At 40.0% G+C, this 13,959-nt stretch overlaps 1 protein-coding gene across 2 annotated transcripts in view; it reads left to right on the forward strand.

Annotated features, from left to right (window-relative positions):
• PTPRN2 (protein tyrosine phosphatase receptor type N2) overlaps nucleotides 1-13,959 on the forward strand; it is a 992,764-nt gene that overhangs the window by 892,691 nt on the left and 86,114 nt on the right. The window lies entirely within an intron of this gene.

The raw sequence follows: 13,959 nt of genomic DNA on the forward strand, positions 1-13,959 counted from the left end.
TTTTTAAAAAAAATCCTTCACCTATTATATTAATCTGACCTTTAAATAGTTAAAACTAAAACTGGTTTTAAAAAAAATCCTTACTTTTCACTGTGCTGTTTTTCTGTTTAGGATACATTCTCTTAGTTTGGACATTTAAAATGGATTTTTTTTTAAACTGAAAATAACTTACTTTTCATCCTTTTGTCCTATTGGTTTACTTTCACTATTTTACTTGTCTTGGACAATTAAATAAGACTGTTGGATTTCTAGTCAGTTTTTCTTTCTGGCATGTAGTATAATGGTGCTGCAAAAGCTGCAGTAGAATATTAACAATGTGTAAATAATTGTTTTAATTGAAATTGGGTGTGTGGGGGAGCTGAATTTTTAGCTTAACCTGATTTTCCTCCTTTAAAGTAATTGTATCTTATGTTTGAAACTGCACAAATATGTTTTTGTGAAAACTGGGCTCAAAGGTGTTGTGGGAGATGGCCACTTTGTTCATATGGGTGTGTGTATATGGCTAGTGAAATGCTTTTCACCTCCCGGGGAGACAGCATGACTTAGTGTTTAGGACCCTGGACAGGGACTCAAGATACCTGAGTTATAGTCCTGCCTTTGTTGGTGGCCATGGGCAAGTCATTTCACATCTCTGTGCTTCAGTTTTCCCATCTGTAAAATGGGGGTCGTAATACTGATCTCCTTTGTAAAGTGTAAAGAGATCTACTGATGAAAGGAGCTAGGTGGTATTATTATTTATTATATTTTCTACATTTACCCTCTGCTAACTGTTAAGATTATCCAGCTGGACCTAATCACAATCAATAAATTGCTGCCCCTCACTAGCTATGTATTTATATAGCTCTGAGAAGACCAATGGGATTTCTGGGAAGGAATCTGTGCTCTGTCCATGTCATGCTGTCTCATGCTTCCTTCTCTCCTGCACCCTTTCCCTTTTTATGGTTTTGTAGATAAAGCGGCTCACCTACTTAAATATTTTCCAAGTTTTGTGGGAAAGCCATATGGCCTAATAGAAAATGGAATGGAAGCCAGAGTGCCAATTCAACCTTAGCCAAGTCACTGACCTCCGTCAGCCTCAGTCAGCTCAGCTATAAAACTGAGGAAAAGCAGGATCTGCTTGAAAACCAGATGCTGTGTCTGAGCAGAGCTTTCCTGGGTAAATTCATTTCCAAACAGGAGAGTTAGGTTTTTAACCTGATATATAACAGATGCACCTGGGAATGAGGGATGGATATGTTACCCAAAAGGTCTGTGACCTTGGCTCTTACAATCCCACTTTCGCCTACTCAGAACTACAACCTTTCACTTGTTTTTGTGTTTCTGCAGTTGTTGGGACATTGTAGTTACCACACATTCCCCACCCTCAAACCTCACTTTTCAAATAACCCCTAAAGTAAGGATGGGCACAAGAATAAGTAGTGATATAATGCTTGTATCCCAAGCATCTGTGGGTAAAACCAAAGAAAGTACAAAATTGCCAAAGTATACGACAATGTATATGCTTAAGATTTGCACTTAATGAGACTAGTTTAAATGGAGCAAAATATTTTACAAAGATACTACTAAAATAAACCTAAAAATCACACAAAGCCAAATGAACAGGAAGGAAATTTGCATAAGGGAACCAAGTAGTGTTAATTCTGGATCTGGGAATTTTCCCAAAAGTTCAACTAAGTGTGTGTGGAAATAAGCCATATGTTTGCAACCTATGAATGGGTTTTAAAAAACAAACGGATTGATTTGGAGTACTGTGGTGGTGGTGGTGGTGGTGGTGGTGGTGGTGGATCAGTGTCCATAATTCAGTCAATTCTGTTTAACCCTGAGTGAACTCATGCATATGTTAGCTATCTAACAACATATATTAAATCTTAGATGGTGAGGGTTCAAAGAAGGGCAACTGAAATGCTACAATGCCTTGAGAGTATGACCTATAAGGAGAGAGTGGAAAAAAAAAATTAAACCTGTGTAACCTAAAATGAATAAACAAAAGCTAGCAATTCAGAGGAGTCTGCATCTCTGCTTCTAAATATGGGAAAGGGAAAGAGTACAGAAAAGGGGAAAGAATTACTCTTAATAGACACCAAGGATATAATTAGCAAAAAAGGGGTTAGAATTTGAAAGGATGCATTTAACTTTGATATCAAAACAAGTTTCATAGGAGGGTCAAGCAGACAGTGGAACTGTTTACTTAAAGAGGTAGTTCTACTATAAGTTCTAGATTTCTTTAAAGCAAAGTTAGGTAAGGTTTCTATGGAAGGATCTACTTTGAAGCAGCTGATTGAACTTAATTGGGGTTGCCTGACATGCATGGCACTGGAAGTTATGTTAGCAGCCTGCAGGAATCTGAGAGCTGACCTGATTTACGTTTTGGTCAAAAATAAATGCAAGCAACCATAATACCTTATTTGCCTGAATTTTGTATGTCCCTTGAGAAATTGCTGCTTATTTGAGTTCAGCAGCAAGGAAAACATGCAAGTGATCAGCTTTTTCATACATCCTGTAGTTATAGATGGGAGGCACAGGCCCCATTTTAGAATTCATTGATATTTCAGATGATATACAAGATGCTTTCCAACTCTATCCTCTCCTGCTGGTGTCATCTTGTGAAATAAAAAGTTACTTTATAGATATTTTATGCAGAGATGCTTTAGTATAAAAAATGACAAAAGTTAATAAGGGCCTAATAAGGATAGGGAGCATTGTCAGCACTGCAGAGCAAATAGACTTACGGAACAGTAAAGTGGTATTCAGTTTTACAATGCTCAGCAATGAAGTAGCTAGCTGAGTTAGGACTCTAGAATCTTTATTGTTCGTAGTGGCTTGGATCTTCCCATGGGAAATAACATTGTGATGCTCAGATAGCATTAAGAGCTTATAGTTGGAAACATCTTGATTTGACTTGTGTAAATTGAGCAGGTCTGTTATGGAAATCATTGAGGAGGAATTCACTTAGAATACTCAGGTATCCTATTTAGACTTATTTTTTTAACTGATATCCACCCTTTTTTATTTGCCCTTATGCATAAACAGAAATACCAGAACCTAAACTCAGCTTGCTGCTATTTGGCAAATGGTGGAATACCACTTTGCTCTTCCACAAATATATTGCCTCTGCAATGCTTGATGATAGTATAAACTACTTTGTGTTAGGTAGTAGAGAAAACTCAAGACCTCAAGGGGCAATTTTGAGTAGTGGCAAAGTGTAATTTTTGTCCCTTTTTGGTTGGTTGTTTTTTCTGTAAACCCCACATTTTTAGCAGGTAAATAGAAAGCCACTGCTCTGAATGAGGTTATCTTGTGAAAAGATCCCAGTGTTTGACCCATGGAAATTTTGATTAGAGAGGATATAATGAGAAGCATGTTTTAAACCACCATACTAGTGACTCTGCATTCTGACATTGGTAGCAGTGTGAGGAACAAGAAGAAGCTGTCGTAATTTAAGATCCCTTTGATCTTGCAAAAAAAAAAAAGGAAATAAAGAGGGGGTGCAATTTCAGAAAAGTCATGGTGAGTGATAGGAAGGATAAGAACTCATGTTGATTTCTTTCCATGCTTGTTTGATTAAAATTATCATAACTTGTTATGAATTTTCAAATCAAGAAATGGACTGTGAGAAATAGCCTGTATGATTTTTGTGAGACAGTGCTAAATTTATCTCTGTTTAAATATTGTATATTTTATCAGTGAAATGAGTTTGCAGAAGCAGAACTGACTTTTCATGGCTTTTCTTTTTTACTCATCTTCCACTCCAAAAAAAAAAAAAAAAAAAAAAAGCGTGAAATTGAAAGCACTAGGCACAGATTAGAATCTGGGAAAGAGGGTGAATGGTCTTGCCTTTCTAAACACACAAACAAAAATAATACATTAAAACTAGAGGTCTGAGAAGTCTTCCCTTGAGAATATATGCAAAAATAATGTATTTTGGAAAAATTACACCATCGAAGTGTTCGTGATACGTCATGCATCTAGTGCTTTTCAAAGAAGAAGGGCATGGGATGTTTCATTATCACCGTGCATGCTGGGAGCAAAGGGAATGGGAGACTGAAGGATAGGACTTAGTAACCCTTAGTAACCAGAAGATGTTTCTTCAAAAGATCACCTTCCATTCTGGGAGGACTTTCTGTAATAAAACTAGAACTGGACTACATAGATCCTAGAAGTGCTGTTGGGAAGCTAGCCAAACCTGAGACAGAAACTTTAGTTCTGCATTCCACCTTTCACATGGTGTGGTTTGATTTAGTCTTAATGTTGATTTGACAAAGTGATTGTCATGGACTTGAGTGGGGCTACAAGAAAGGACTAGAGAGACCCCTGGAACTTAGATGTGGGGATTTCAAACAGTATTTGTGTATTATACTCTGCCATAGTAATTCTGCCTTAAAAAAAAAAAAAAAGCACTCCGCACACACTTTTTAAAAAAAGAAATCTTCTTTGAGAAGCAGGGAGTATCCCCTATAGACTTCATTTAAATGGTCTATAAAATAGTGCTGAACTGTATTTAAAAATACATTATGGCAAAGATAAACTGCAAAGCCACTTGTTAAACTGCCCACTAAACTATAACTGCTGCAAGGCTTTGATTTCATCCTAAACCATTAATAAAAATCACTGAACTGCCTCGATTTATAGCATCTAAAATGCTTTACTAAACAAAGGAGTGCCCAACATGTGATGATTGATACCACCGGGCTGGATACCCGCACACACTCTGCCTGATGTCTAACTCAAAAACATGCAGAAAGAGGCAGCAGAGAGGATGTTTCCTGAGGAGAAAGGGAATGATCTATAGCCTGGGAGCTTTCCACCAAGTGACAGTGGCACATGCCCACTGTGGGTACATTACAGACTTATTTGTGGAAGGTCAAAGGTGAGGAGGGCAGGAAGGAGAAACCAGAATTACAAATAGCTGCAGACAAGAACGTCTGTTAGACTATTTTGGTTTTTATTTGACTTTTTTCTTTGTTTTCAGTAGCAGCACGATGTGCTGAGTGCTGTACAAAGATGAAGAAGGCACAGAGCCTATGCCAAAAAGTTTTCACTTTTTTTTTTTTTTTTTTTTTTTTTTTTTTTTAAGAAAAACAGGTGTAGAATAGGGGAAAAGAGAGAGCACATTTTAAAAAAAGATACAGCCACACATGTATATGTGTACACACGTATATATGTTTTTCAATCCCAAATTACCTGCAACCATGCTGCTATACTTATTTGTAGGTGTCCTGGTATAGGTAGGTCTTCAGGAAGCATTTGAAGGAGAAAATGATGGTGACCTTGCAGGCCAGCTCAGGAAGAGCATTCCAAGCACAGGTCACACGGGAAAAGGCTGTTGCTTATCCAGAGCACATTCCTTTTTTGGAATACTGATTTAATGTGAGGACCTAGATAGCTAGTATCCAAAAGACATAAATACCACAGGGAAATAAATCTGTGCCCTTGTCTTGCTGAATGAGTAGCTGACTTATAAGTTGTGTTCTTAAGAACAGGGAAGAGTAGGCTGCCTCCCTGCAGACTCACTGTTGCCAAAAGGCACTTCCCTGTTTTCCTCTCTGAATTATTAAGTTCTTTTGAAACATTTTCCTCTCTTCAAAATTGGAGCTTGTAATTGGGCAAAAAGGATAACTGGCAACAGCAATAAGTATCTTTTTAAAGACAACCTAATGCTGTCCTTAGTATATAAAGGTAGGTGGGTGGGTGGGTGCGGGGGGGTTGGAACCTTGAGAAGTCATCAAGTCCAGCCCCTGTGCTGAGGCCAGGACCAAGAAACCATAGAATATCCCTGACTAGTATTTGTCCAACTGTTCTTTAAAACCTGAGCCAATGATGGGGATTCCACAACCTCCCTTGGAAGCCTGTTCCAGAGCTTAACTATCCTTATAGTTTGAAAGTTTTTCCTAATATCTAACCTAAAGCTCTCTTGCTACAGATTATGCCCATTACTTGTTGTTCCGCTTTCAGTGAACATGGAGAACAATTGATCACCATTCTCTTTATAACAGCCCTTAACATATTTAGTCTATCAGGTCCCTCATCAGCCTTCTTTTCACAAGACTAGTTATAGTTCTGTTGAATGTGTGGGTGTATTATATGAAAGAACTGGGGGTGGAAGGGACGACTCATGCTAAGTGTATTAACCCCTTGGTTCTGCCATTCTAACATAGTGGTATGCTAAATTTGCTCCGACTTCAAAGGTTTTGCAGAACCCAGAGTGCTGAAATGCCAGCCAAAAGCAGCTCATCCAGGGTGGGTTTCTGCTCATGCCTGCCCTCCTCCCTCTCTTACCATCCCCACATCCACCAGTTAAACCACTGATTTGGTACCACAGAAGTAATACTTTCCTCTTTCCGTGAACACTGCTACCTGCCAACACGAGCAGCAGGGGATAGTGATATGGTGTGGACTCAAATCAGGAGCTGAGTGGACAGCGGAGATCGCAGCAGAAGCAATCTCCTCAGCTCTTGACTTGATTCCCCACCGCCACCAGCCCCACTGCTGTCAGTCCTCCAATCAGTTTGCTTCGTGCTCAGTTTCCACCAATTTTCACAACCTCATTTTTTGAATGAGTTTTAAATAGTAATCATGAATTAAGGGGTTAATGTTAGAGCAGGGAAACTGTTCGATGAATTTCAGTATTTTTTCTAAATTCTTTCTTTCTTTTCTCAAATTTATTCATTTATTAGAAATAGCTTGCCAAATGTGCATCTTGGTCTGGAGCTTGATTGTAAGAAGGTCATTTCAAGGTTTTAATTTTCAAAACTCAGCTGTTTTGATTAGACACACAGGTCACATGATAGATTTCTGTTCCTAGATAGGGTAAGTGCAACCAGGGTTTCAGTGCAAATAACCAGAATTCATTTTCCATTAATATTTTGCAATATTCACTTAAAATTTGTTTTGACAAAAATTCCTCCCAGAGAACTGGCTTATTAGACTATTAGCAGAAAGCAAACACAAAAGGGTCATGAACACAATCAAAGTGAACCAGTTTAAAGTGGAAATGAATATTTGCAGAATTCTCCCCATCTCCCCCAGTATTTCTCCAGCTTTAGTTAAGGTCCAGATAAGACCAAGGCAAAGTTGATGGCAACCACTGGAAGAAGTGGAAGAGGTCTCTGGATGAAGGGAGTATACCTGCCTTTGGCTATTCAGGTTTGAAAACTAGGGTTTTACTGGATCCTCAGCTGCTTCTAGATGTCTAGAGAGCTGCAGCTGCCCGGAATGTTTATCGTCTACACTTGTCCAGGAGGTTGATCTTTTCTTTTGGAATGAGGTTGTGCCTTGTGTAATGTGGTGCTCTTCTGTTGATGCAGCCTGTTGAATTTATTTAAACCCTGCATGAAGCTGCAGAGGTTCTGCTGACTTATAGCAGATGTAGCTTGTTAACCACATTTAGGGTCTAAGACAGGGGTCAGCAACCTTTGGTTGCTTCAGGAAGTGGTGACCAGCACGCCCCTGCGGCCCACAGCTCCCATTTGGCCAGGAACGGCAAACCATGGCCACTAGGATCTGCAGGGGGTCATGCCGGTGGATGGTTAATGTAAACAAAATGTCTCGTGGCCTGCCAGTGGATTACCCTGATAGGCTGCGTGCTGAAGGTTGCTGATCCCTGGTCTAAGAGGTGGGAGGAGTTCTCTAGAACAGTGGTTCTCAACCAGGAATATTCAGAGGTCTTCCAGCAGGTACTCAACTTATCTAGATCAGTATTTCTCAAGTTGGGGGTTGCAGACCCCAGGGATGGGTCATGGGATGGATTTAGAGGGATTGCAAATACAGGGCCAGCATTGGGGGTCGCAAGCAGGGTAACTGCATGGGGCCCCACACTGCAGGGAGCCCCACGTTGCTAAGTTATATGTTTCAGCACCACCCTCTGGGACTTGGGCTTCAAACAAGACTCAAGTGGAAAAACAGGTTCAAGTATCACACTGAATGTAAGTACAGTATTTATATTCCAATCTATTTATTTTATAATTATATGGTAAAAATGAGAAAGTAAGCAATGTTTCAGTAATAGTGTGCTGTGACACTTCTTTATTTTTATGTCTGATTTTGTAAGCATATAGTTTTAAAGTGAGGTGAAATTTGAGGTACGCAAGACAAATCAGGTTCCTGAAAGGGGTACAGTAGTGTGGAAAGGTCGAGGATCACTGTTCTAGGTGATGGAAGGTGAGGGAACTAGGAAGGAGGAGGTTCCGAAGGAACTTTACCAGGAGGAAATTGAGGCTAATATTTAGGCTGTGCTGACATTTTTGAGGTGTCAGTAAATCAAACCTGGGAAGGGGTGTGGGGGGGGGTTGAGTTTTGCACTAACACAGGAGTGTTTCGTTCAGTTTTGAGTCTGTGCATTCTGACTGCAGTAAACCAGCCCTTTGACACTTCAGTATTAGATTATAGCAATGGGTTGTATATGGGGCTACACCTCGAGAACACCCAGAAACCTATAGAAAGTGCAGAATTGTAGCTACCTTCTCTGCTTAGTGGTGCTTCTTGTAAAAGGAACCTTGCATTTGTGCTCCATGATTTGCATTGGTTGTAATTTAAGGTTCTGCTGTTAGCCCCTAAAGTCCTAAATGGTATCTCCAGAGATCTGATCTCCTCTCTCTCTGTGAATTATGACGGACGAGATCAGTTGAGGTGCTCTAGTTACCAATACCCTGGTTTAATCAGGAGACAGCTGGATTCAATGAATGAAACTGGTTTCTTTCACTGGCCTGTCGCTGCCTGGGTATGCTGATCTGCTGGGCAACCCACAAAGGTTTTCTTGCTTTGCAGGCCTTTTCTGGGGAAGAAGGCTCAGTGGGGATTTTAAGCTGGTGGGAGTATCTCAGTTTGGGAGACATTTGGAAGATTTCATATGTAGGACATTCGTTGCAATACGTACGTGGTGATTAAGCATTGCGCATGTTCCCAGGGTTGCACACTAGGTGTATTTTTAAAGAAAGAAATATTACATTTTAAATGTGTAAAGATATAAAAACAACCTCTTTTGATCCTCACAGGATTTACCCTCTTGTAAAGAAAGACAGTGGTATTTTGCACATATGCAGACAAAGTGGAGTTCCTCTTGCCTCCAATATTTTTTTTCTTACCCAATTACTTCCCCTCACCCTCCTTCATATAATATGTTCTCTTCTCTTCCTGTGAATCTACCTCTGAATAAAATAGCTCCTCCTTTTGTTCTAGACTGAAGCAGCATCTCCTTTTTTTGTCTCAGACATGCAAGAAGAAAGATAAAATGCAAGGGATGTGGTTTAATTAGGCTATAGCTTTATTAACTTAACTCCTCTGAGACAGTGCAGGACATAATTCCTTCTTCAGACATTTCTGCCTGGTGGTGTGGATTCCCCATCCCTCCACAGCTGTTCCCCCAACCTGTTGCTGGGATCCCACTACCCTCCCCTTGTATGCAGTTTAAGGGCTGGGGAAAGAGGGTCTCCTGGCTGTATGAGAGACATTAGGAGGCACAACTCTGTTCCCAAGTTTCTTTAGGGTTGCCTTTCCCTACTCCAGTTCCAGTTTATCAGGGAGCCAGACCTCTTAATCCTGGTATGAGAGGGACCACAGGGTAGAGTGATAGGGTTTATATACCCTCCCCCAGGTGCTCAGGGCCAATGGCTTACCTGAGCCCCAGTGGTCCACCCACCAACTCCTCGTGATGCCTTTCCCTCTTTCCAACCACCAAGGGGAGGGAGCTTTAAAGGAACCATTACTCTTTTCTCTGCCAGTTCAGCCAAAGCCCCCTCTTTTGAAATTGCAGGGTTGCATTTTGTCTGTTATTCCTTCCGCTCTCAATTCTGTAATGACTTCCTGGTCCTTCTTACCTATAACTACCTACAGGCATTGGACCCAGTTGGCCCACTGCTCATGTGATTTGCTCAACTGTCCAAAAAGCCCATGCAGAACAAATCAGGTCCACAGATGGGGAGGGATGAGAACTGCTCCTGTTTTCTGCCTCTTATATGTTCTCTTGTTGCCCCACTGATGTCATATAAAGAGTAAAAAGCATGGGAAGGTCAGACTGTACATAATTCACACCTCCTTGGGGCTGGCCATGTCATTGCACTGAATTATTGCATGGTCCTTTCTTGTTGCACTAATTATTGTTTCTCTGAAATTACCTCTTTTTGGTTATGTCAGGTTGCTGGCTGGCCCCTAAATTATAACACTTTTCTTCCCTCAGTTTGAGTGATTCCTCCTCTGTTAATAGAGGTTGGTTAGCTGCTGGATTTAGGACATCTTTTTAAATTTGCTTCATCAATACACTAGTGCATCAATCTTGTATTATTTTTAATCTATATACTGTACAAAGTTTTGGCTTTTGCCTGACGTACTGTTTGTACTATCTGAAATTCTCTGACCTTCCATGTGTGTGAAAAGCATAGCAATCAGGATCCAGGAGCTGTTGCAAATTTAAAGTTGTCTTCTGTACTGATTTGATTCTGTGCATAAAAGTACAATCCTTTTTTTTTAAATATCAAAATATGACTGAGTATCTCTTTATTGGACCCAAAATGTTTAGGTTCTAAGCAAAGAACAGAGAATTTAATTGTTAAAAAGATGTTTTGGCATTTTAATTTAAAAATGTCTTTAAAAGGCACTGAACTTAAGATAATAAAATTGGAGCAGTCAATTAATTTTTTAGTATTAGCTAATTATTAGACTTTTTTTCTTTTATTTTACTTAAGTAGCCTATATGTTGTATCTGGATATAAGTAAAAATAGCAGAGAGGCCAGTACCAGTAATATACATCATCGATTGTGTTCTTGCTGTCACCCAAAGTCATAAACAGAAGGAAATATATAAAAGAAATTTTGATAAAGGCAGGTGGTCTGAGTGAATAATTTCCCTTTCATTAACATATTCTCCTTATTAACTCTGTAATTAATTGTACATAGCTAAGGAAAGCTATGGAAATTGCATTTTGAGATGTATCAAAGCTGACTTTATGCTTCAGACTTCCATGCAATTTACTATTAATTGCAGAATGAAGCAAGAGATGGAAGCACCAAATCTATAATTATTACTTACGATTTGAATGACAAGGAAAGAATTTTATCATAGAGTTTCAAATGAAAGGGAATTAGTAGCTAATGTTGAAATTGTTAATCTTTCTTATTAAAGTAATTTTGACAAAAGTGTTTAGCCTGAAAGAGGTTTCTGGAACATCATTTACCATTAAAACAACCATTTTCTGAAGCTCAGTATGAATTTGTCTAAGTTTGACACCAGGGTGCAAATATTTTTTGAAATGAATTAATATTTTATGGGAGTTGAGGCTGTTCAAATGTGATCTGATGCAGAGCTGCTTGCTGTGTATATATTCCTGGAAAATGTAGTGGGATGGTAGCACAACATCCTACCAGAGTTAAGATGTCTGTTAAGATAACAACGGGGAAAAAACCCTGACACAACTTGAGGGGACAAATTATGACTTTGGCTGTGTCCACACAGCCTTGATTAGCAAGTGTAAATAAGGAGACAATTTGGCCCTAGATTATGATGATATTTTTATTTGACATATAAAATGTATATGGCAACGTCACTTCATGTTTAGACAGGCCTTCTTACTCATTTTAAATGGTGGTAAATTTTAAAGTTTGCATGTTTTTGTTAGAGGATATCATACTTTAGGCTGAACATTTTAAGCCGTTTGTGTATAAATACATATATAAATACACTTAAGTGTGTGTGCATGTATTATATTCACATTGTTTATGAGCGCGCGTGCGCACACATATATCTTTTAAATTATAATGTAAAACAGTTGTTTTTAAATTTAAACAATTTCTTGCAATTCAATGATAAATGAAGCACCTGTACATAAACAGTTTATGGGGCTCAGTGCTACTATCATTCTGGGTCCAGGACTCCTGCCTGAAGTCAATGGCAACTGCTGTGGAACAATAGCAGGACTAGACCCATAAGGCTAGTTCTGCTTCCTTTAATCATCTGACAGAGCTGAATGAAGTGCTCGGGAGTAGACAGGTGGGGTCTCATGGTAGGGCAGTGCTTTGGGAACTCACTATCCCAAAATTTTACTATCCTAAAATCCTAGTCTATTTTCATTGCCCATGATGAGCAATGTGCAAAAATGAAATAGTATAAATGGTGAAAAGTAAAGCTGAAATTTACAAAAGCTAATTGGTAGTGATTTTAGTCACACAGGTAGTAAAAGAAATGTATTTAAAAAAAGATTTGTTAATTTGTCAGCATCAGTTAAATTTTCAGACTGTATTTTAAATGTGAAGTTTAGGATATTGATTGTGTGCACAAATATACTTTACATAAAAGTCACTATCATCCTGTGAGTTCCCAAAGCACTGCCCTACCATGAGACCCCACCTGTCTACTCCCGAGCACTTCATTCAGCTCTGTCAGATGATTAAAGGAAGCGGAACTAGCCTTATGGGTCTAGTCCTGCTATTGTTCCACAGCAGTTGCCATTGACTTCAGGCAGGAGTCCTGGACCCAGAATGATAGTAGCATTGAGCCCCATAAACTGTTTATGTACAGGTGCTTCGTTTATCATTGAAATGCAGCCAACTGTTAGGTTGAACTTGGAAACTGTTTAACACCCTACAGTAATAATATATAACACTGTGGAAGAGGCAATTTAGTTATAATGGTGTGGGTTGTATATATTTGCATTTTAAATTATTGCAAAAGCACCTAAGCGGATAGATAGGTGGCCTTTTTAATCTGTAATAAACAAACCGTTTAGGGCAGGAGTTGAATATTACATTGAAAGGAAACTGCAGTGAAAATTTGGTAGGCAGATGTAATTACATGATATAGAATTTATCTAAAATGGGGCTTAAACCAATCAACCAATCTTGCAGCTTGAAAGAAGATATTTTACATCCCCAAGAGTGCACCTATCTCAGCATTTAGATGCAACATGCACCCAGCAGCTGCCCAAGTGTGAATGCATGATGTCAGATTCTGAGAAATATTTGTGCTATTATTTGCACGGTAATCTCTGCCTCCTTGCTCATTTACTGATGGGTCACCTCTTATTTGCATTTTTGGATCTATCTGTATGGCAGCCATGCAATGTAATTGCAGCACGGACTAGTCACAAAAGAACATAGGCACTTCCATCCCCAAATCAGGCCTCTGCGGGATACTCGCAGTCCCCGCGCAGATGCTGCCAAACCCTGTAGGTGTTTAACCTCGCTCAGCACCTAAACTTTGGCAGTAAAAGTTCCGTAGGCACCTATGTGTCAGCTGTAGGCAGGTGCACTGTGGCCTCGCTCTAGGCATCTGAACACCTGAGCCCCAGAGCAATGCACGAACTGGGGGAGGAAAGGTGTCTGAACAATTGACTCTCCTGCGGGGCCTGATTCAGTAGATGGGCTCAGGGCTCATCTACCAGGTTTGGGTCCTCTAGATCAACTTGCACAAAACAGCTGGGGTGGAGGAGGAAGAAGAGGAGCTCCCTCACCACTTTTAACCCCAGGATTAGGGTACTCATCTAGGATATGGGAGACTCTTGGTTCAAGTCCCCTCTCTTCCTGGGGTGGAGAAGGCATTTGAACAGGGATCTGCTACTTGTCAGGTCTCTACCCGCTAGCCATTGGGCTATGGGATATTCTCTCTAAGGTGCCACAAGTACTCCTTTTCTTTCTGATGAGAGGGGCTCCCTCAGTTTCTCCTGTTGAAGTTTTCCACTGTGGATAAATTATGAAAGAATCATTGGGCTAAAAGGTCATTGTCGTCCTCCTCCTCCATCCCACAGCCTCGTCCAAAAATGGCATAGGTGCCTAATGCCAAGAGAGTGTTTTGCAACTAATAATCTCAAGTAGAGGGAGATGCCTCCCTGCAGCCCAGACTTGGGTGCCTATCTCCAGGAGGGGGCAGGTCTTAGTACCCATCTCTCACTTTGGCATCTCCCATTGGTCAATGTAGGTGCATGCTGGCTTTTGTGAATCCTATTCTGAGGTGCCTGTCTCTCCCTAGGTATAGGG

Source organism: Dermochelys coriacea, chromosome 2, assembly GCF_009764565.3.
Source record: "Dermochelys coriacea isolate rDerCor1 chromosome 2, rDerCor1.pri.v4, whole genome shotgun sequence".
NCBI classification, from domain to species: Eukaryota; Metazoa; Chordata; order Testudines; family Dermochelyidae; genus Dermochelys; species Dermochelys coriacea.